The following is a 22,228-nucleotide window of genomic DNA, read 5'->3' as shown; positions in this document are numbered from 1 at the left end:
CTGAATCAGGGCCGTCCTACCTATTATTGGAACGGCCTCGTGGCCGCTCGCATAGCTGTGGGTGACCACCCACAGCTTATGCGAGCGGCCAAAAAGATGGTCGCGATGGTCAAGACCATTGCGACCATCGGGCTTGCGACGAGACCCTGCGGTAGGGTCTCGCTGCCGCAAGCCCAGGAGTGCTTTTGGCTCTATCAGAGCCAAAAGCACTCCCACTGACATCACTAGTGATGTCAGTGGGGCCGGCCCCAGATGGTAGGCGTTCCCATGGGAACGCCTCCATCTGGGCAGCAACGCCCCCCGGCACGCCCACCAAAGGGGGCGTGCTGTCACTCACCATTGACAGCACGCCCCCTTCGGTGTGAGACTCATAGCGACGGCTTGGCCGTCGCTATCCAGGTCTCGCGCATGCGCACGACAGAGCTCCCTCTATTGTGCGCATGCGCACTAGGGCAACATCGACCCGCTTGCGAGCGCTCGCGAGCGGGTCTGTATCAGGCCCAGTGTTCTGACCATTTTGCCATCCATCATAGAAGAAACCCTGCAGGTTTGACATTTTTTGCAATACAGAAGGTGAAAACTGATTGGAGAGGGGGTGATTTTAATAGAAAATGTCAAAAAATGTAAACACAATAGATCTATAAACCAAATAACCTCCAACCAGGGGGCCTGAATTTGGCATGGCATCTTTTTTAAAATAATTTTTAATCTGTAACATAATTTTTAACGATCTTTTTACTACACCATAGATCATCAGCTGCATACTACATAATTGATCAGTTATATATTTAAATATTATATTATATATATATATATATATATATATACAAAAAGCACTAATCCACGGCACTCACCATTCCTAGATTTGGGGTGCAACATGGTATGTGACCACATTGTTTAAATAGAAATCACAGGGGCTCTGCACTCATCATAATAACTAACAATAATAATAATAATAAACATAATAAACAGTGGGGGTTTGGTCCATGAATTGATCAATGGATTAGTGCTTTTTGTTTATTATGATTAATTTTTATAATTAATCATTTTTGTGATCACATTTTCTCATGCACCCCTCTTAACTAGTTATCTAACTTGTGTCAGCTGTTTTCCTAGGTGCTTTGCAACAGGTGTGCTTGGTAACTGTCTCACATTTAAAAGCACAGTTGCTGTGAGCTTTAAACCTTGATAGCATACCCTGAGTTTAACACTGATGTGTTGGTTATGTCCATGTTATAATTCTGAGCAATAGAGTAGGGACTTGCAGTAAAGTGGGGTCCCGTGACGGGGGCTGCAAGCTTAAATGCATTGATCAATTCATGAACCAAAACCACACTGTTTATTATGTTTATTATTATTATTGTTAGTTATTATGGTGAGTGCAGAGCCCCTGTGATTTATATATATATATATTATATATATAGGATGTGGAAACAGGACGGCACTAAAAGAGACTCCTTAAATAATCCAAAACAACACAACTGTGCTGAGAGTCAATGTTTCAGTGTGAAGACACTTTTATCAAGACATACAGAACAAAGGAAAAAACATACCTGAAATACTCCTCACCCCGTGTACCGACACCATGCTGCTCCGTCCCAGCGGGAGTCCGATGACGTCACATGTGGCGCCGCTGTGCCGGCGTCATCGTCATCCCTAAGGGGCGTGTCTACCCAAAGAGTGTAACCATCACCAAGACAACCTGTAGAAAGCATACAAAGAGAATAAATGCAAGGCATGTCAGCGCAAACTGACAGTAAAGTACGGGCATCTCAGGACTAACATAAAAAGGCAGGATCACACTGAAACATACATATACAGCAACAATACATTATAGTAAACTGAAGATAGTCCGTTATAAGCGGGCATCACCAAATAATCAGGGATAAACGTCAGAGTTATGGCAGAAACCAGCATAAACTGCATAATACAATACTGACTGAAGCTACCTAGAGAAAACAGGCATACAAATTCATTTCATTAAGCCCCAAAGGTTTAAGAGCCTGGAGAGTATGTATCCACCTCGACTCGTGCTGTAATAGAGTACGTCCCCTATCTCCACCTCTATTGTGGGGTGGAATCCAATCGATAATTTTGCAACGTAACGTTGCCAATCCATGTTTGAAGTCCCTAAAATGTTTAGCGACCGGTTGGTTTATAGATTTACCCTCCAAAGCTGCTCTAATGCTAGAGCGATGAAGGGCCATGCGTTTTTTGAGCTGGCGTGTAATTTTACCTACATACAGGAGCCCACACGGGCACCTGATGTAGTATACTACGAAACGACTAGTGCAGGTGAAAGGATGTATGAAAATTTTTTTACCAGAGCGTGGATGTACAAACATGTTGCCCATTTCTAAATGGCTACATGTAATGCAGCCTGTACATCTATAATTTCCAGATTTGTTAGTGAGGAAATGTCCGGGCAGCCTTTCCACATGCTGTGAGACATCATTATGTACTACAAGGTCTTTGATGTTCCGGCCCCTTTTAAATGCAGGTACAGTCCTAGTGTCCTTAAGTATATGTAATGAAGGGTCATTAGAGACCAGAGGCCACATCTGTCTGTCCTTACGCATGATGTCACCGGATCCAGGTAAAAAGTCCTGCACCCAAATCATCTTGCTCTGATCCACGTTCCCTTTGGTAGAATATAGAGCTGCCAGTCTGGATACCTTTACTGCTTTCAATTTAGCAACTTTCAGGGCTCTAGGGTTGTACCCTCTTGCAAAGAATTTTAAAGACATGTTGTCTATTTAAAGATTTGCATCTAGTGGATCACTACAAATGCGTATGATCCGGAGAAACTGGGAGTATGGCAGACCTTTCTTAAGGACTGGCGGATGAAAACTTTCAGCACGTAGGAAAGTATTTCTATCCGTGGCCTTGAAAAAAATTGATGTGTTAATCTGTAAATCCTGGCCAATGGTGATTGCCACATCCAAACAGTTGAAAGAGGTATAACTAAGTTCAAAGGTAAATTTAACAGCTGTATCACAGGAGTTGATTTCCGATATGGTTTCAATAAACTTCTCCTCTGTACCAGTCCAAAACATGGACTTGGCAATCACCATTGGCCAGGACTTACAGATTAACACATCAGAGCCCTGAAAGTTGCTAAATTGAAAGCACTAAAGGTATCCATGGCATGGTGTCGGTACATGGGATGAGGAGTATTTAAGGTATGTTTTTTCCTTTGTTCTGTATGTCTTGATAAAAGTGTCTTCACACTGAAATGTTGACTCACAGTTGCGTGGTTTGGATTATTTATGGAGTCTCATTGAGTGCCGTCCTATTTCCACATCCTACATTTAATGCACTTTTACACTCTGATTATTTTATTAAATAAACAAAACTGTTTTTAAATAGGAGGAAATCTTTCCCAAATTTTACCCTCCAACCAATGGGAAACCCACAAAGCCTACTAATAGGGAGCAATGAAGGAGGACATGCTTTCTTGAAAAAGACAGCACCTGTGGAAATGCATTGGAAGCTATGCACTGAACACCGGACCTTCCCGGCATTCAGTGACAGCAGGCATCAGGTGCAGCGATCTCAATGGGCTAAGTGTTCACTAACCTGACTTGGGTGAGGCACAGCCTCAGATAAGCGCCAGTCTGCATTCGAGACTGAAACACCACCTCAAAGACTGGCCAAGGAAAGTTAAAACAAGAGGAGAACTCCAAAGTAGAGTAAGGTCGGGAGAGTTTAACCTTGGAGTACTACATACCAACACACACCTACAAAAGAGCATAAACATATATGGTGTGATTTACAGTGGATTCAGTATGATTTACCGCCGACAGCGGCAGGCTGACAAGGATGAAAATCCAGATCGTCCTAGGTAAGTATTTCCTAACCTAATTTTACCCCCTAACGCTAACCCTCCCTTAGGGGTGCCTAATCCTAACCTCCCCCAAAAGTGCCTAACCCTAATCCCCCCTTTAAGTGCCTAAACAGAACCCCTCCTTTCCCGCCACCTAAACCTAAGTCCACCAGGGGGGTGCCTAACCCTAGCCTCCCCTGGGGGTGCCTAACCCTAACCCCCCTTCCCCTAGCCTAAACCTAACCTCCTGGGAACCCTAAACCTAACCCTCCCCCCCGCGGCTGTCCGAGCACGTCGCCTGGCTTACCTTTGATCGCTAAGCCGGGTGTCAGTTTCCCGTTGTAGGGAAAATGAAGGCGTTGAGATTGTACAATCGGGAAGCCGGCGGTCAGCATTCCGTCCATCGGCTTCATGACTGTTTCCCCTTATAGGATATATTGCTATTCACTGGCAGTTGCCATTTTTATTGATTTGATTGATTGAAACTGTTGTTTGGTTTATTTTATTTTTGTTTTGTCTTTTTTTATTTTTTTTGTTTGCATTTCATACTAATATACTAAGTTTATGGTATTGCCACTTATTATACACTGATCTACTTGCTGTTGCTGGATCAAAACACATTTACATAACATTGTGTGTGTGCTCTCTTCATGTATATGATTAGGGCAAATATGTCAATAAGGTAGGTATCACTATAATAACAGAAAAACACAATGTCCTTAACATTTCACTTATCAAATTAATATGAATTATTCATAATTGAGGCAATACTGCCCAATGTTGCTAATAAAAGTAGAGTATAAATGTATGTGTTCTGGGGAGACATCTCCCCTAATTTCAAGGGGATTAAAGGACCCTATGTGGCACATAGGGTAGCCCCTCTAGTAAGCTCCTGTTGCTTGCTTCACTTGGGAACATGCTGATTGATGGTTCCCCATCTACTGATGTCTTTATGCATTCTTCAATTTGGGTGTCTGGTGATCCTCAGGGATCAGTAAAGTTGATGCATTCAGTCTAAACCTTAACTAAGTATATATTTTATATATCTTCTTAGTGTATATATATATATATTTATATATTTATATAAAATCACTTATGGTAGGTGCGGCACTCCATACAGAAAAGTACTTCCAACCAGCGTCAGTGCAGTCAATGTTTCAATGTTTAATACATTTTCATCAGGACATATATATATATATATATATATATATATATAAATATATATATATATATATATATATATATATACAGTGAGGTGCATAAATATTGGGACATTGACAGAGTTTTCATATTTTGGCCTCTATTCACCACCACAATGGGTTTGAAATTAAACAAACAAGATGTGATTTAACTGCAGACTTTCAGATTTAATTTGTGGGTAATTACATCCAAATCAGGTGAACGGTGTAGGAATTACAATGGTTTCTATATGTGCCTCCCACTTTTTAAGGGGCCAAAAGTAATGGGACTATCAACTCAAAAGCTATTTCATGGACAGGTGTGGGCTATTCCCTTGTTATTTCATTATCAATTAAGCAGGTAAAAGGTCTGGGGTTGATTCTAGGTGTGACATTTGCATTTGGAATCAGTTGCTGTCGACTCTCAATATGAGATCCAAAGAGCTGTCGCTATCAGTGAAGCAAGCCATCATTAGGCTGAAAAATCAAAACAAACCCATCAGAGAGATAGCAAAAACATTAGGTGTGGCCAAATCAACTGTTTGGAACATTCTTAAAAAGAAATTATGCACCGAAGAGCTCAGCAACACCAAAAGACCCGGAAGACCAGTGTAGATGATAACATTACAGACTAGATAGACAATTTATCATCCACTGTATGCTAACACAGACTTTTGAATTCCCTTACCAAACTACATACAATCTTTATAAGAACTACATACAATCTTTATAAGCTATATTACAGATAAAAAACACACACAACTAGCTACAGAGACCCAAATAGACTTACTACTGTACAGTTTAGCAACAATATACTGTGCCATGTTCCCGGGGTACAAAGTCCCATTTTTTGGTTGTCTCTCAACTCCCTGCTCCAAGTGTGTCTGCCAGCCTGTGTGTTCTCAGAATGCCATACTCCTCCCCCCACCTGTGAAAAGGGCCTCCCAAACCCCCACCTTGAAACTCCTATCCCAACAGTGTGATACAAATGCTAAACAGGTCACTTCAAATGGACACAGATCAGCCTCCATAAGCTTGTTGTCTCCTTATTTCCCCCTTCATGCATAACTAAGCTGCTAACATTTTACAAGGTACATTTTAGTGTTTTAACTCTCTACGGTCCATAAGTTGAGAATGCATGTTGCGATCTTCACCGGAAAGCTGTTGAGAAAGTGTAGATCAGTACAATACCAAACACTATTTACTTATCATGTATTAAACCTTAGATACTAAATAGTCTCTATTTCACAGCAATAGTAATAAATGAGTAAACTTTGAATATTACACTTTGAAGCTATGGAACCTTTACGTGAATGTGCAGTGTGTAAGTATTAGGGGTTTGGGAAAAGACGCTAGTTAACTTGGGGCAGATGCATATGCATGAAGCTAATAAACAGTGTTCACATGCAGGATATCATGCATTCGCTAATGTGCGTTGTGTTAACAGCGCATCTGTGATTTAATGTGTATATGGAGTATGATGAGATATGCGATCGCATTATGCTAATGATAGCATCGCTGTATGTACTAAGTGTGAGTTTCTCTAAAATGGTGCCGAATGTCCATTCGCAAAATGGCGTCATGCAGATTCTTATTTTTAAGATGGAGTCTGGTTGCCATTCGCAAGATGGCGTCGCTCCAAGCTAATTTTACACTGATTCTCTCTCAGCCACTAAACCAGCTTCAACAATCTCTATATCTACATTTTGGTGTACCCTTAAGGCAGTCATCAGAGAAGTGATCATTAAACTTGCATAAGCACAACTCAGGGCTGTTTCTTCCATTGGGCTATTAAGGCAGTTGCCCAAGGGCCCGAAGCTTCAAAGGGCCCTCCAGCCCCCTGCAGCCATGGCCAGTGAGTAAATGTTTTTTTTTTTAAAGCACTGTCTGCCAAGCAAACCCCCCCCATGACGAGAGATCCCACTCATGAGCTCCATCTTCCGGCTCCTGCAGTGGGTAATGGGAGAGACATCATAACGTCATGACTGCTCCTGCAATGGGTAATGGGAGGATGGACGGAGGAGCGGATGGCGGCAGATTTGGCAGAGCTGAAGACCAGTTTGAATAAGGAACAGTGAAAGTTATTGTTGATGCGGAGAGACTTAGGTAATTGAAGCTTGAAAGCTACCGGATTCACCTGAGCAATGATGTGAAAAGGGCCAATAAATCTAGGACCCAATTTCCCAGTAGGTTGGTGAACCAAATCACCCTTCTTAAACACACATGACCTCCGATGCCTATCAGCTGACTTCTTGGAGCGGAGATAGACTTTCCAAAGGTTTTGATGAACCTTGCTCCAAATGTGACGGAGCCGAGAGACTGAAGGCGAGTCAGGCCAACTGGAGTCATAAGAATTCGCTCTGGGATGTTGACCCATGACACAAAAGAAAGGAGAAACTGAAGATGCTGAATGACACGAGTTGTTAAATGCAAATTCTGCAAGTAGCAGATGAGAAACCCAGTCTTTATGACATTTGGAAACATAACAGCATAAATATTGCTCCAGAGACTGGTTGACGCGCTCCGTTTGCCCGTTGGATTGATGATGGTAACCCGAAGAAAGGCTGAGGTGGATGACTAAGGAAGAACAGCAGGATCTCCAGAACTGTGCAACAAATTGTGTTCCTCGATCCAACACAATATCCATAGGTAAACCATGCAAGCAAAAGATATGCTGGAGGAACAAGACGGAGAGTTTGTTGGCAGAGGATAATTTAGTCAAAGGAACAAAATGTTCCATTTTGCTAAAACGGTGTTAGGAATGAATCTGCACTATTTGCATGAGACCCTTAGAGCTCGCTGATGGGGCTCATGCAATCCACAGTGAATTAACCTGGAGATAGCAGCAGGCATGCAAGAGTTAATTGCAGGAGCAAACAGGTGCAAGTGTGTACTGGAGTCTGCTACTGACTTGCAATATACAGACACAGTTTGGGTGAATAGTGTTAAACCTGCAATGTTGGATATGGACTTGATTGTGGCAGGCCAGCTACTCAGGATGCAGGTGGGAATAATGCTGAACCCGTAATGCTGGATATGGGCTTGGTTGTGGCAGGCCAGCTACTCAGGATGCAGGTGGGAATAATATATGAACCTGCAATGCTGGATATGGACTCAATTGTGGCAGGCCAGCTACTCAGGATGCAGGTGGAAGCTTTTAACAGAAGAACCAGTACTTGATATAGTTGAACTGACAGGTGAATGCAGGTTGGAGTTTGTAATAGAATCAGTACTTGATATAGTTGAACTGGCAGGATGAATCCACAGGTACACACTGGGACTAGACACAAACCAGAGGTGACACAGAAGGTAAGTTGGAGGGTCTTGGCAAGACACAGGCACAAAGCTGGGATGGACACAGGAACAGGGTAGGATCCAGCAGGACATTGGAGTAGGACTGGCAGGGACAGGACACTGAGGACTGAGTCTAGGAGCAAAGGTATACATTGGCAAGATACTGGACACAGGAACAAGGAGGACTGAGTCTGGGAGCAAAGGTATACAATGGCAGGATACTGGATACAGGAACAAGGGTTCAGAAGAAAGGAACTGCACAGTGTGCAGCGACCACATGAACATCCATTAGGTGCAGAAACTTAGTAATATCACCGGCAGACAGGAACTGACTCGAATCCCTAATGAAGGCAGATGTCTCCTGTGATTGGTCCATCAGGCTGAGGTTAGGTAACAAGACTTTCCAACAGGTGAGTAACTGCACGTAGCAGCCAGAGTCCAGGTAGCTAGGATAACAACTGAGAGCCAATCAGGCAGAGAGCCGTGGCGGCACATGTAACAAACGGTCCACCACAGTCCAGATAACGGAGCATCGAACAGGAACTTGGATATCGACAATAAAATACATAGCTATGTGAGTCCAGGGTCTCTTAGGTATAAAAAGAGGAAGCAACAGACCTGAAGGTGCTGTTTGAGGTGTCTTATTTTGGGAACGGACCTCACAAGCCAGAACAAATTCACGAACATCTTTGGTTAGTGAAGGCCACCACACGAGTGGGAGAGTAACTCCAGAGTCTTACTAATGCTGGGATGACCAAAAGCTTGTCGAAGTGGAAATCCAGTAAAACTGACTTCCTGAATATTTCTGGAACAAAAAAAAGCTTGGGAGGTTTATCCGGAAGTGATTCCGACTGACAGGCCATTCCGACAGGTGATTCCGACTGACAGTTCAGCCAAATTCTGGGTGATAGCACAGTGAATACAAGAATGAGGAATAATAGGTTAATCAGAGATAGTGGTCTGTTGAAACGGTACAAAACTTCTGGAGAGAGCATCAGCCTTAAAGTTTTTCACCCAGGACGAAATTAAATGAGAGAGTTGAAACGGGTAAAAAACAATGCCAACCGTGCCTGTCTGGAATTCAACCTTTTAGCAGACTGAATGTCTGAATAAATTCTTATGGTCGGTAAGAACAGTGATTTGGTGCTTGGCCCCCTCTAGCCAGTGCCTCCAGTCCTCAAAGGCCCATTTAATAGAAAGCAACTCCCGATCATCCACATCGTAGTTATGTTCTGCAGTGGTGAACTTATAGGAGAAAAAAGCACAGGAGTGCCACTTGTTGTCCACAAAATCCCTCTGGGACAAAGTGGCTCCAGCTCCTATCTCAGAAGCATCAACTTCCAGGATGAACAGGAGATCTGGGTTAGGATGACAGAGCACCGAAGCCTGTGTAAATGCGGCCCCAAGATCCTGAAAGGCTTGGACAGCCATGAGTGCCCAATTGAAGGTGTCAGCTCCTGTTTTGGTCAGTTCCACAATGGGTGCCATAATAGCCGAGAATAGTAATTAGCGAAGTCGAGGAAGCACTGAATAGCTTTAAGGGTATTTGGTTGAACCCACTCCAGTATCGCTTTGACCTTATTAGGATCCATAGAAAACCCCTGTGAAGAAATTACATAGCCTAGGATAGCTATTTGAGTGACGTCAAACTCGCACTCTTCCAGCTTAGTGAAGAGATGGCTTTCCTACAGCTTCTGCAGAACTTGACAAACATGATGATGGTGTTAGTTCAAGAACTGTGAGTAAATGAGAATGTCGTCAAGGTATACAACCACAAAGACCCCCAGGAATTCACAAAGGACATCGTTAATTAGGTCTTGAAAGACCGCAGGAGTGTTAGCTAGACCAAACGGCAAATACTCATAATGTCCTGAGAGAGTACTGAAGGCCGTCTTCCACTCATTGCCACTCCTAATCCAGATAAGGTTGTAGGCTCCCCTAAAGTTGATTTTTTAAAAGATAGTGGATTGATGCAACTGATCAAAAAGGACCGAAATGAGAGGTAGCGGGTAGGAGTTTTTGACGGTGATGTTATTGAGACCACTGTAGTCAATGCAAGGACAGAGGGAACCATCATTCTTCTCAACAAAAAAGAAACCAGCCCCAACCGGAGATTTAGAGGGGCGGATAAATCCTTTAGCTAATGCATCCTCAATGTATTCCTTCATAGCTTTGTCTTCAGGAACTGACAAAGAATACAACCGGCCTTTAGGTAACTTGGAGCCAGGGACTAAATTGATGGCACAGTCATATGGGCATTGAGGAGGAAGGGCATCAGCCATTTGTTTAGAAAAAACATCAGAGAACTCCCAGTACTGGATCGGAATGGTGGGAGTAGTTTCAGCACCTGCAGGTTGAACCGCCCGAACTGATAAAGCAAAACAACAAGAATGGCAAGCACAAATCCATCTTATGATTTCCCCAGAGGATATAGGAAAGGTTCCTGGACTGCACACCCTGTATATATATAATGGGAGGTGCTACCTGATGAGACTAATTGCAGGCACAGAAATAGACAAATCTCAGTTGCACAACTCCAAATTACTAATAATATATAAATGCAATAAAATTTTGCAATCAATAGAGGTTTTTAGCATAATCATGGCCAAGATTATGGGCCTACCCACCATATCCAGGTAACCTCTTTAGTGTAGGTCCCTAACATACTAGGGTTCAAATCCAGAGCACAGGACACCCCCAAACTAGCCCAGCTAAGCCGCCCCAGGGCACCGCTATAGTAAGAAAGGTGCAGTGTAAAATAGATAGTTAAGAGCAGCCACAGCTGCATATAATGAATGAAAATAAAAAAGTGAAGTACATGTATAATAAATAAACAGTGAAGGGTTAAAATGTGTTATAAAAGAAAAATGTGTTATAATGCGGTACCCTGAAACAGCTCAACCAAAGCAATCCAGGGGGACCCACGCCCCAAAAGAGAACCAAATTTGCACTACAGTATATAACTTGTAGGACTTGCCTAAAATTGTGCCTAATACTAATGTGCATATACATTACCAGACTCCATGCTTTTAAACCAGGAAGGGGTGCTGATCCAGACTGAGGGCGTCAGGTGTTTTGAATTTAATAAGACTGTTGGAAACAAGTCCTCCATCCAGTCCGTAGATGGGAATGTCTTGATCCAAAGGAACAGCGGGAACACCCAGAGATTAAAAAAAAAGATATCCATAAAAATGACGGCTGCCCCGCTATCCAAAAATGTAGAAGTAGCCAGGGTAGAATTGGAGAGTTGGATAGCTATAGGAACTAGTACGGATTTCTTGGAGGAAATGGGAGCCAGGCCTAAATGTAATTCCTCCCAAACACTTAAGGCCTGATTCAGAGCCGGACGCTCTGACCAGAGCGCTCGCTCTGAATCAGGGCCCTCCTCCATAAAAATGGAGCGGCCTCGAGTGGCCAAAAAGATGGTCGCGATGGTCTTGACCATCGCAACCATCGGACTTGTGACGGAGACCCTGCGGTAGGGTCTCCCTTCCACAAGCCCTGGAGTGATTTTGGCTCTATCAGAGCCAAAATCACTCCCACTGACACCACTAGTGATGTCAGTGAGGCCGGCTTCAGACGGTAGGCGTTCCCATGGGAACGCCTCCGTCTGGCAGGCATGCCCCCGGCACGCCCACCAAAGGGGGCGTGCTGTCAATTAACATCGACAGCACGCCCCCTTTGGTGCGAGACCCGGAGCGATGGTGAGCCCGTCGCTCGCCGGGTCTCGCGCATGCGCACGACGGAGCTCCCTCCGTCGTGCGCATGCACAGTGGGGAACATCGACCCGCTTGCGAGCGTACTGCCGCTCGCGAGCGGGTCTGAATGACCCCCTTAGGCCTTACCTTTTACTGGCTTTAGTGGCCAATTACTCAAGGAATGTCCCTTGTCCCCGCAAAACATACAGAGACCCTGAGAATATCTCCTACTTCTCTCTTCTGGGGGTAAACTAAAGGCACCAATGTGCATAGGTTCTTCTGGATCCGAAGACGGAACCCAGATGGGAGACCAAGGTGATCTTGTAGGAAGAACAAAAACTTGTGCCTGCGTTTGACGAAAGGTGAGCACATAAAGTGTATATTATTAGAAATGACAGTGACTAAATATACATAATAAACTCATTTTTTGTAGTACAGAGAGGTCTGTTGGAGTCACAGTGCTCCTCTCTGTAATGAATACAGATGCAGGGGAGGGGAAAAGTAAAAAGTAGCCCCCCTACTTTTAGAGGGGGAGATGAAAATATATAATAATAATACTGATGATGGGGGAATCGTGAGTCCGGACAGTCCCCCTCTGCCCCTAATATTGACAGTTAAGACAGATAAATGCCAGTGAGGGAATTGTCACAGTCCTGGTGTAATCAAAAATAGAAGAAAAAAGATCTTGTATAAAAGAACATGAGAGAGAGCCATCCCCCATCATTATTATTACTATTATTATTTCTTTTCATCTCCTCCTCTCCCCCCCCCACTTTTCTTCTTTTTCCCTCCCCCGCATCTATATTCATTACAGAGAGGAGGACTGTGACTCCAACAGACCTCTGTACTCCAACAATAAATGAATGAGTTTATTATGTATATTTAGTCACCGTCATTTGTAATAATATACACTTTATGTGCTCACCTTTCGTCAAGCACAGGCACAAGTTTTCTGTTCATACTATCAATCTAGGGGTTTGGATTACTCCTGGTGCCCACTGCTGGCGGCTCATTCTCCCAGAGCGTAATCGCAGGTTCTATTTACTAAACGATCTTGTAGGAAGATTCTGCTCCCGTCTACGTACATGAAGATGACGATCAATTCTAATTTCCTTATGCATGAGGTCGACCAGCGACTCAGAAGGAGGATGCTGGACGAGAATATGGCCTCAGGGAAATTTTGACTCAGCCAAAGCAGTTCTGTCAGGGTCATCATACGGAAGCGGTATGAAATACCGCCGGCCGCATGGCCGTGAGTTCGAATCCCAACAGCATGAGGCAGGCAGCTGGAGTGATCCCGCAGGCGGCAACCCGACAGTGCTGGAAATCCCGATCATCCCTAGGTAAGTACTTACTAACCTAACCCTCCCTAACCCTCCTTTGGGGTGCCTAACCCTAACCTCCCCCCAGGTGCCTAACCCTAAAACCCACTCTAAGTGCCAAAACCTAACCCCCCCTCTCCGTTGCCTATCCCTAAGTCCCCCGGGGGGTGGCTAACCCTAACCTCCCCCCGGGGGCACCTAACCCTAACCCACCCTCCCCCTAGCCTAACCCTAACCCTCCTGGGGGGGTGCCTAACCCTAAGTCCCCCCGGGAGCCCTAAACCTAACCCCCCCGCGACTGTCCGCTCAAGGCGCCCGGCATCCCTTCAATTGGGATGCCAGGCGCCAGTCTTCTGGCATCGGAAAAATGACAGGCATCTAGATTTAGACGCCTGTCATTTAACCCTCACCGGGATAAAGCAGTTGGGAAGCCGGCTGTCAGGCTTACGTCAGCAGGCTTCCCGATTGCATCCCCATCATACAATAGCCCTATAGCAGTAAAGAAGGCATTGACAGATTGTAGAGCTGCATGTGTTGGGGATAACCCAAAGGCCAAAGTCTGAGGAGAATAGATATGACCAGACCCACTTGCTGAGACTCAGACCCAGAGGAGACGGTACGTAACCTGAAGTAAAGTTTACAACTCTTCTGGAAATTGAGGAATTGTTTGCAATCCCCAGAATATCGATCCGGCAAGTTCATCTCAGCTTCTTTGAGAGCAACTGGAGCTGTGGGCGACCGGACATCCTCGACTCAAAGAGTAAACTCTTGAACTTTTTGTGTGAGAACTTGAATCTGTGCAGCAAGTACTTGGGCAGGATTCTGTGACTGCTCCATGAGTCACAACTGTTCCAATATCTATCTTTGTTGGCTGACTATAATGTTACGGTTCCCTAGGCTGCTCCATGTAATTCTCCTAGAATCCAGGCTAGCAAGGTCTTCTGCCGCTAACAGCCACCCGCTATTCCCTTAGAACTAGAAACGTTCACCGGTACTTCAGTGGGTGCCTGGACTTAAAACTCAGAGTAGTAGTGGTTTACACAAATTACCTATGGGAACCAGAGAATAGCATGAGATACTGGATACCAGTAAGATAGTCAGTGGTACAGCAAGAGCCGGTAGTACAACTTGGAGAGCTGGCGGTGCGGCTTGAGAGCCAGTGATGTGGCTTGAGAGCTGTTAGTGCAGCTTAGAGCTGGTAGTACAAGTTGGAGAACTGATGGTGCAGCTTGAGAGCTGGTGATGCAGCTTTGAGAGCCGATGGTGCAGCTTAGAGCCAGTAGTACAGATTGGAGAACTGATGGTGCAGCTTGAGAGCCGTGATGTGGCTTTGAGAGCTGATGGTGTGGCTTAGAGCCGGTAGTACAGATTGGAGAACTGATGGTGCGGCTTGTGAATCGGTGATGCAGCTTTGAGAGCCAATGGTGTGGTTAGAGCCAGTAGAACAAGTTGGAGAACTGATGGTGCGGCTTGAGAGCTGGTGATACGACTTTGAGAGTCGATGGTGTGGCTTAGATATGTTAGTACAAGTTGGAGAACTGATGGTGCGGCTGAGAGCCATAGCAGTTTGCAAGCTGATGGAGTGGCTGGAGGGCCGATGGAGCGGCTAGGAAGCCTGTTGCAGTTTGCGAGCTGATTGAGAAGTTGGAGGGCCGATGGAGCGGCTAGGGAGCCTGTAGCAGTTTGCAAGCTGATGGAGAGGCTGGGGAGCTGGAGAAACAGGGTTCACTACAGCCGAGAGATCCAAAAGGAACGCTATAGTTGGTGAGGCGGCAAAAGGCCAGCGTGCACAAATAAGAGAAGGAACCAATCATGCCATATTGTGGATAACATGTGACACCCTGCGGCGTACGTATCGCCTAGCAACCGACGGAACTGAAACACTACTGCCAGAAGGAGGTAAATTGCTGGAGAGAAACAAGTCATGACCGCGACTTGTAACACTGTCGCACCTCAGCACTCAAGGCTGCACCTTGCTGTTCCTGTCACTCCTTGGCCTTCAAGGCCGCACCTTGCTGTTCTTGTCACACCTTGGCCTTCAAAGGGCACACCTAGAACCTTAGTCTGTTACTCCAGCCAGAGGTCCAGCCACAGTACCCCAGCCCGCGGCATAGGCCGCATCACAGTCTTCAGTCCAGGCATCCTATAGCCTGCAGCCTGTCACTCCAGTCCACTATCCAGCCGATCCACAGCCCATGGCCCAGCTGTGCAGGATATCTTGTCTGTCAAGTCTTAGCCTGTAAACCCTGAAGTTCCACAGTCCAGGCCACTCCTGTTGCATAGCTTGGACTGGTTGTCTTCCAGCTTCATGCCTGGTTACCCAGCTGTACCATAGTCCCTAAATGTACCCGAGACCATCATCATCTGCCGCTGCTTGTGTACCTTGTCCATTAATCCTGCACAAGTAACCATCTGCCTGCAGCCACACTTCAGCTAGTTCTATTAGTGGAAGGACTGCCACTTCTCAGATTTATCTTGTCACCAGTCAGCAGTCCTGTAGTCTCTCGTCAGTTGAGTAAGCCTCTACTGCTGTAGGCTTAAATCCAGGTGGCCACCTAAGTACCGTGTGAATATCATCACTAAGGGAACAACTGGGGACTGTTTGTGGTGGAAGATCCTCTCTCTGGCTCTAGGGGTCTTACACAACCGTGCGAGAACTGTAACAATTGCTGAACATTTCTGGTGGGTTGCAGGTGCTAAAAACTGTATTTAGTAACCATCATATTTGAGTGTCAATTAGAATCCGCTGGCGATATCCATTTTATTTTTTCTTTCTAAAACACTGACAGATTAATACACTATGATAGACTCTGCTGTCAAATAGAAGTGTGAAGTTGAGAAAAAATTTAGGAAATTTACAGAAACTGACAATCTCCTCCTGTTGTTTTCCTATCGCTAGAAGCAGACACATGCAACTTTGTCATAAGAAGCCCTTATAAAAACACCTGAAACCATCCAAACATGTGCATAGTAGTATTGGAAAATACGTGTACAGTAGTGGCTTTATGTGGCAGGCACAAGTTTGCACTAGGCTAGAGCAGAGTGCAGGCTGTCATAAAGTTACATCCTAAGGGTGGATAGGCAGGACTGTAACCACTAATCACTGGGAAACTGCTACATTACCTTGAGTGTCCTAAGAATGGTCCGAGTGGCTGCACAGAACCCATTACTTCCTGTATGCCACTGTACGAATCCTTCTTAACATAGTGCTGGAGCCAAGAGGCAGAGCAGGGTGAGCTGCAGCAACATGTGGGTAAAGTAGGTCCCGCCCCAAGGGCACCCCGCCCTACTCGGCTACCACATCTTCCCTAAGGCCCTGTTTGAAGTGCTTTGGAGGAGGTCTGGTTGGTTGGTAAGTTGTCTTGCCATTTTCTGTCTTGTCTAGTGTTATTTTTTATATTCTGTATATTGAAAAGTTTTTTTGTAGTTTTTATAGATGCAAGATAGCTAAGAAAAGGTCAGTATACAAAACCAGGTTGTGAAATCCGTTATGTTGGGGTACTTACGCACCAGCCTGCCAGCTCACTATATTGTTTTCATCAAGTTTAGGCCCAAAATTTGCACAAAGCTAGTTGGCTGACTAAGCTATGCGGCAGCACTGGGCGGCATAAAAATGTGGCAGTTCAACTTCCAACATGGCACATCAGGAAACAAATGTTCTCATTATTCAAGAGAGGCCTGAGGGAGTTGGAGGATGTATGTAGTTGAAGGCAGGGACAAGAAGGGTTTGGCAGTAATTTTTATTTAATTTTTTTATTCCAAAGTAAATTTATGAGTGAGAAGGGGAGGGGAGGAGGCATTTACAAAAAAATATTTTACACATTCACATCAGTCCTTGCCCCAGAAGACTCCTTGAGCACCATGCCTGCTGCTGGGAGTGGATTTTCTCATCCCAGAAGGGGACCAGGAAGACTTTTAGTAGTACTTTCCACATAAAAAAGCATTTCCCAACCTGTACAGGGACATTAAAAAAACATAGTTAGTTAGTGGCCTCCAAACTGCCATTTAACCAGCACAAAGATATTAGGGGGTACATTTAATTTACTAAAGTGAAAGTTTTTAGAAGTGCATTTTAGAAGTGATGTTGCCCATAGCAACTAATCAGATTCTACTTACCATAACTTTCTAGAAGATAATAGCTAGAATATGATTATTTTCTATAGCAAGCAACATCACTTCTAAAACTCACTTCTAAAAACTCTCACTTTAGTAAATTAAATTTCTTGAGAATCCTGTGCTAACTTCTGCTGCTAGGAGTGGATTTTCATCCCAGAAGGGGACCAGGAAGACTGCTTTCCAAAACAAATGACTGTAAAATAATCCTTTGCAAAGCTTCCACATTAAACATTTCCCAACCTGTACAGGGACATTAAAAAAACATTGGCCCTCATTCAGAGCCACTCGCAAGCGGGCGCACGTACGTTAGGCGTACGTACAAAAATATTTAAATTCAAGGGCTCGCTCGTATTTTCGATCGCATCTAAAAATCCTCCCCAAACTCAGACGACCCCTCCTCTAACTAACGAGCGCGCGAAATAGCCGTACATCCCCGAAATGGCTTGAAGGGAACGCACGCACAAGTATAAACCGGAAGAGGCCATGTCAGATGTCGATTACCTACTCCTTTATTCTGCCTACCTCCATCAATCGTATCATGCCAATCAATGTATCAATTAGCTTAATGTTTTTTTTTTTTCAACACAATGCAAGAAACTTTACTCTTGTCCGTGTTTGTGTTTACCCGCAGAATACGTACGGCTTAAACATTCGCTTTTATTGCTCAAAAAACATGTTAGCCACAATGAGACAATTGTTCTATTGCTGTGGATCCCCGCATATTTTCCGGGGTTCATTTCTTTATTTAAATTTGCTTACGCATGTCACTGCATCAAGCCTATCATAACTCTCCAGAGATTTCTGGCCCTGTCGAACACATGACTCATACACTAACCAATCAAATTGCTCCTGTTAATTTCCAAGCTACATTAGCCAATCAAAAATTTTTGCCACACTTTATCAAAAATGATTTTTAAGAAAAATACCATTGCCATCATGAGAGCCTCCGCATTCACCAGGCGCGAGCTGCTGGTGCTAACGGAGGTGCTGGATCGGCGAATCACCAGCCAGCCTCCACCCATCACCAACCGGCAGAAGCGTTCCGCGTATGCGGAGGCACGGGCCCGCCTGCGCTCCTTCGGCTCTCGCCGCAACATCGGCCAGCTGGAGCGCAGGTGGTCTGACCTGCAACGGCGAACGCCCCGCTTGCTGGCATGCTTTCGCATGCAGATATTGGAAAGTAAGTGTTATGTATTGTGGTTTTCATGTTTGTCTTTGTGGGGCAAACTGCGTGTGCATGTTTTCATGTCTGTCCTATTTTTTCATTCTCATCATATCTGCGTGTGCATGTTTTTATGTCTGTCCTATTTATTCATTCTCCTCATATCTGCATGACCATGTTTTCCCTCTATTTCTGATATATTCATTCTACTCATATTTGCATGTTTTTTGTTGGTGGTGGGTGATTTTAAAATGTTATTTGGGCAGGATTTGGCCATAAACTAACCACAATTTGTTTGACATCTTTTAGGGGGACAGGCAAGACTACGCCGTCACCGTCCGGCCAGACGGCGGTCCCGCCCACTCTCACCCACCCCCAGCCAACACTCCACCCCAAATAATTCCCCTATTCCCCCCTCCTCCCAAGCCTTCCAAGAGCCTCTCCCGGAACTGTCGGGCCTCCTTCCCCTCCGTCCCCCTTCCCCCTCTCCTCCAACCACCCCTCTTCCAATTACCCCCTCCCCGGAGTCCGTGATAACCCCGCCCCGTTCTTTGGGGAATGAAGGCTCCTCCGAGGATGAAGATGGAGGGACTTCGGGATCTGCCGTTTTGGCTACCGGTATTTATTTTGCGTATTTTTTAACCACAAACTGTTTGTATGTAATCATGTGTCGTTCCTTTATTCGTGATTTTTGGGTTCTTTTTTGGTGATTTAGCAGTTTCCCTTTACCTATTCCTGCTGATTTCAACATACACATATCACACCTGTGGGTATTTCTACATAGGCCTTGTAATTTTTGCAGCACCCCTTTTTTTTTAAATTTTGGTTTTGGAGTGATTTCGTTGTGTTTTTGTTTTTTTAATGTGGATTCCCTATTGTTTGATTAATCCACACACTTTTCTCACCCACAGAGGAACAGAGGCGTCGGCAAGAGGTCGAACATTGTGTGGCACACATGCGCCAAAATGTAATTGGGGTGCTTGTGGCCCTTGACCGGCTGTCTGGCATCCTTCGCCAGTAGTTTTTTTTTGTTTTTATATTTTTCAAAATAAATTGTTTATTTCTAATATATGTTCTGCCTCATTCGTTTTTTCAAAACCAAAGATAGTTAACCCTGACATAAGTAGACTGTTCCTGCAAGGTTTTGTATTTTTAAAAAATTAGAGTGGGTTTTGTATTTGTATGTAAAACACCCTCAAGAAACACATAACAGTAACAATGTCATTTCCCTTTTTGTGTGTAGTGGCAATTAGATATTTCTACATTTTACAGGTTCCTAGTTGGTGGGCAAGCTGCTTAGGCGAATCTTACAAAGCCAAATGATTGGACAGGCTTCCTTTTGGTGTGGGTTGGGAACCTGAAACCATATTTCATTTTTGCTCAACTGGCGTCAGTACTGGATTACCCCTTAGTCAAATGTAAGGTGTGTTAACCTGGTTAAACTTGCTGGTAACGTCCAAAAAAAGGAAGAACATTTAACTCTCCAAACATTTATTCACAACATAACTGAGAAATCAAAGTGGTCACTCACAAAAAAAACACACAGTGAGAATCTCAAATACAACACATACCCAATAAAAAAACAAACAAAAAAAAAAAATCAAGAACTGGTTGAGGAAGGACCATGCCAAAATGATTCCACAAACATGGCGTTGCGATATGGGTTCCAGAATATATTCCCAAAATGAGCAGATCCAGGTTTGGTAAGGGTAGCATGAAGTAGTGAGCGTTGTAGGGCCAAAGATTATGTGAACAAACCGAAGATGTTGAAAAAAAGAAAACAAAATTAGATGTTCGCAAACAAACACATACACATTAGGTTAAAACACTGTTTTGTTCAAACTTACCTAAAAAATCTGCCCACCACATCATCGCGTATGGCCCCCCCACATACTGACCTCCGACCAACCTCGGGGGGGCCATCCTCAGGTAAGGCATCCTCTGGCTGCATTGGGACACCACTCCTTATGGCGATGTTGTGAAATATCCCACACAGGACCACAATTTTCGACACCATATCCGGCAAATACATGAGCTCGCCACCAGAGCGGTGGAGGCATCTGAATCGGCCTTTTAAAAGGCCAATACAGCGCTCCACCACTTGCCTGGTGGCTGTAAGTGCGGAATTATACTCACTTTGTGGCCCTGGTGTGGGAGCCAAATAAGGAGTGAGCAGCCAGGACATGCAAGGATATCCACTGGCTCCTATGGAAAAGAATTGACAACATCAGGAACACTGTGTATCAAGCTTAACATTGTTATGTACTAAAGGTCTCCACTTACCCAGAAGCCACGCATCACCAGCTTGTAGGTTGGTTAATTTGTGCCATATCCCTGATTGCCGGATGACGAAGGAGTCATGTGCACTTCCGGGTAATTTAGCATTCAGGGACAGGATCTGGAGGGAGGCATCACATACCACCATTACATTCAGGGAGTGATAGTGTTTCCTGTTTCTAAATATGGCCTCCAGCCGGGCTGGAGGCTGAAGTGGTATGTGAGTACCATCCACAACCCCTATGATGTGTGGGAAGGCAGCTATTTGGTAAAAATTGGCCTTGGCCACACTAAGGGCACCCATATCCAAAGGCATTTGAATAAAATGGTGGAGGTGCTTGAAAAGTGCCTCCATCACTGCCCTCAGGATCCGGGAAAAGGAGGATTGGGAGATGCCCGCCACTATTCCCACCGTTGTTTGAAACGATCCTGAGGCACAGAAATGTAACACCGCCATAAATTGCGTAAGTGGTGGTATTGCTGTTGGACTGTCAATTTGCCGCTCAAGATCACTTTCTATTAATGAGAGAGTGTCTATGATGATTTTGGGAGGTAGACGGTAGCGTCTTAAAACCTCATCATCGGGCATTCCAAAAAGGGTGACACGTGTTCGAAACATCTGGGGCCTTGCATGCCTACGATGCCTACGCCTGGGACGAGATTGAGGTTGGTCGGCTTCCGGGAGCATGGCCAGAACAATCCGCCCCAGATCAACCTGAAATTCAAAGATTTTAAAGTAAGGCTTTTGACCCACCCCAAAACTATATTAAAACAACTTAGCTTGATGATACCATCCATTGCTGCTTACATGCCGGGGTATTGTCATGATACGTCCAAACTGAAAATAAACACCAAAATTACTTGACACATTTCACTCTGTGCATTTTTGTTTACAAATTTTGTGCTAGACCAAAGTTAAATTATGCCAAACACCCATTTAGCAAAACAGCAAAGCGACATTTAACACAGTACATCAAAATGGGTCGAAATGTTGGCCCAAAAAGCGAAAGAGAAACTACCAAAAAGTTAGAATGATTATTAAGCTGTTAAAAATGCGCTAATTAGTTCGCTAATACAAGTCACAAGAGTAACTACTAAAAATGCGCTAATTAGTTCGCTAATACAAGTCACAAGAGTAACTACTAAAAATGCGCTAATTAGTTCGCTAATACAAGTCACAAGAGTAACTACTAAAAATGCGCTAATTAGTTCGCTAATACAAGTCACAAGAGTAACTACTAAAAATGCGCTAATTAGTTCGCAAATACAAGATAAAAAATGAACTTACCAAGAGCAAATATATAAGGGTCAAAAACAAAAGGTCTTTTGGGTCGAAAATAAACAAAATCTAAAAT

Source organism: Taudactylus pleione, unplaced genomic scaffold (assembly GCF_031769625.1).
Source record: "Taudactylus pleione unplaced genomic scaffold, aTauple2 ptg000309l, whole genome shotgun sequence".
NCBI classification, from domain to species: Eukaryota; Metazoa; Chordata; class Amphibia; order Anura; family Myobatrachidae; genus Taudactylus; species Taudactylus pleione.
Note: the sequence above shows the minus strand (reverse complement) of the source record.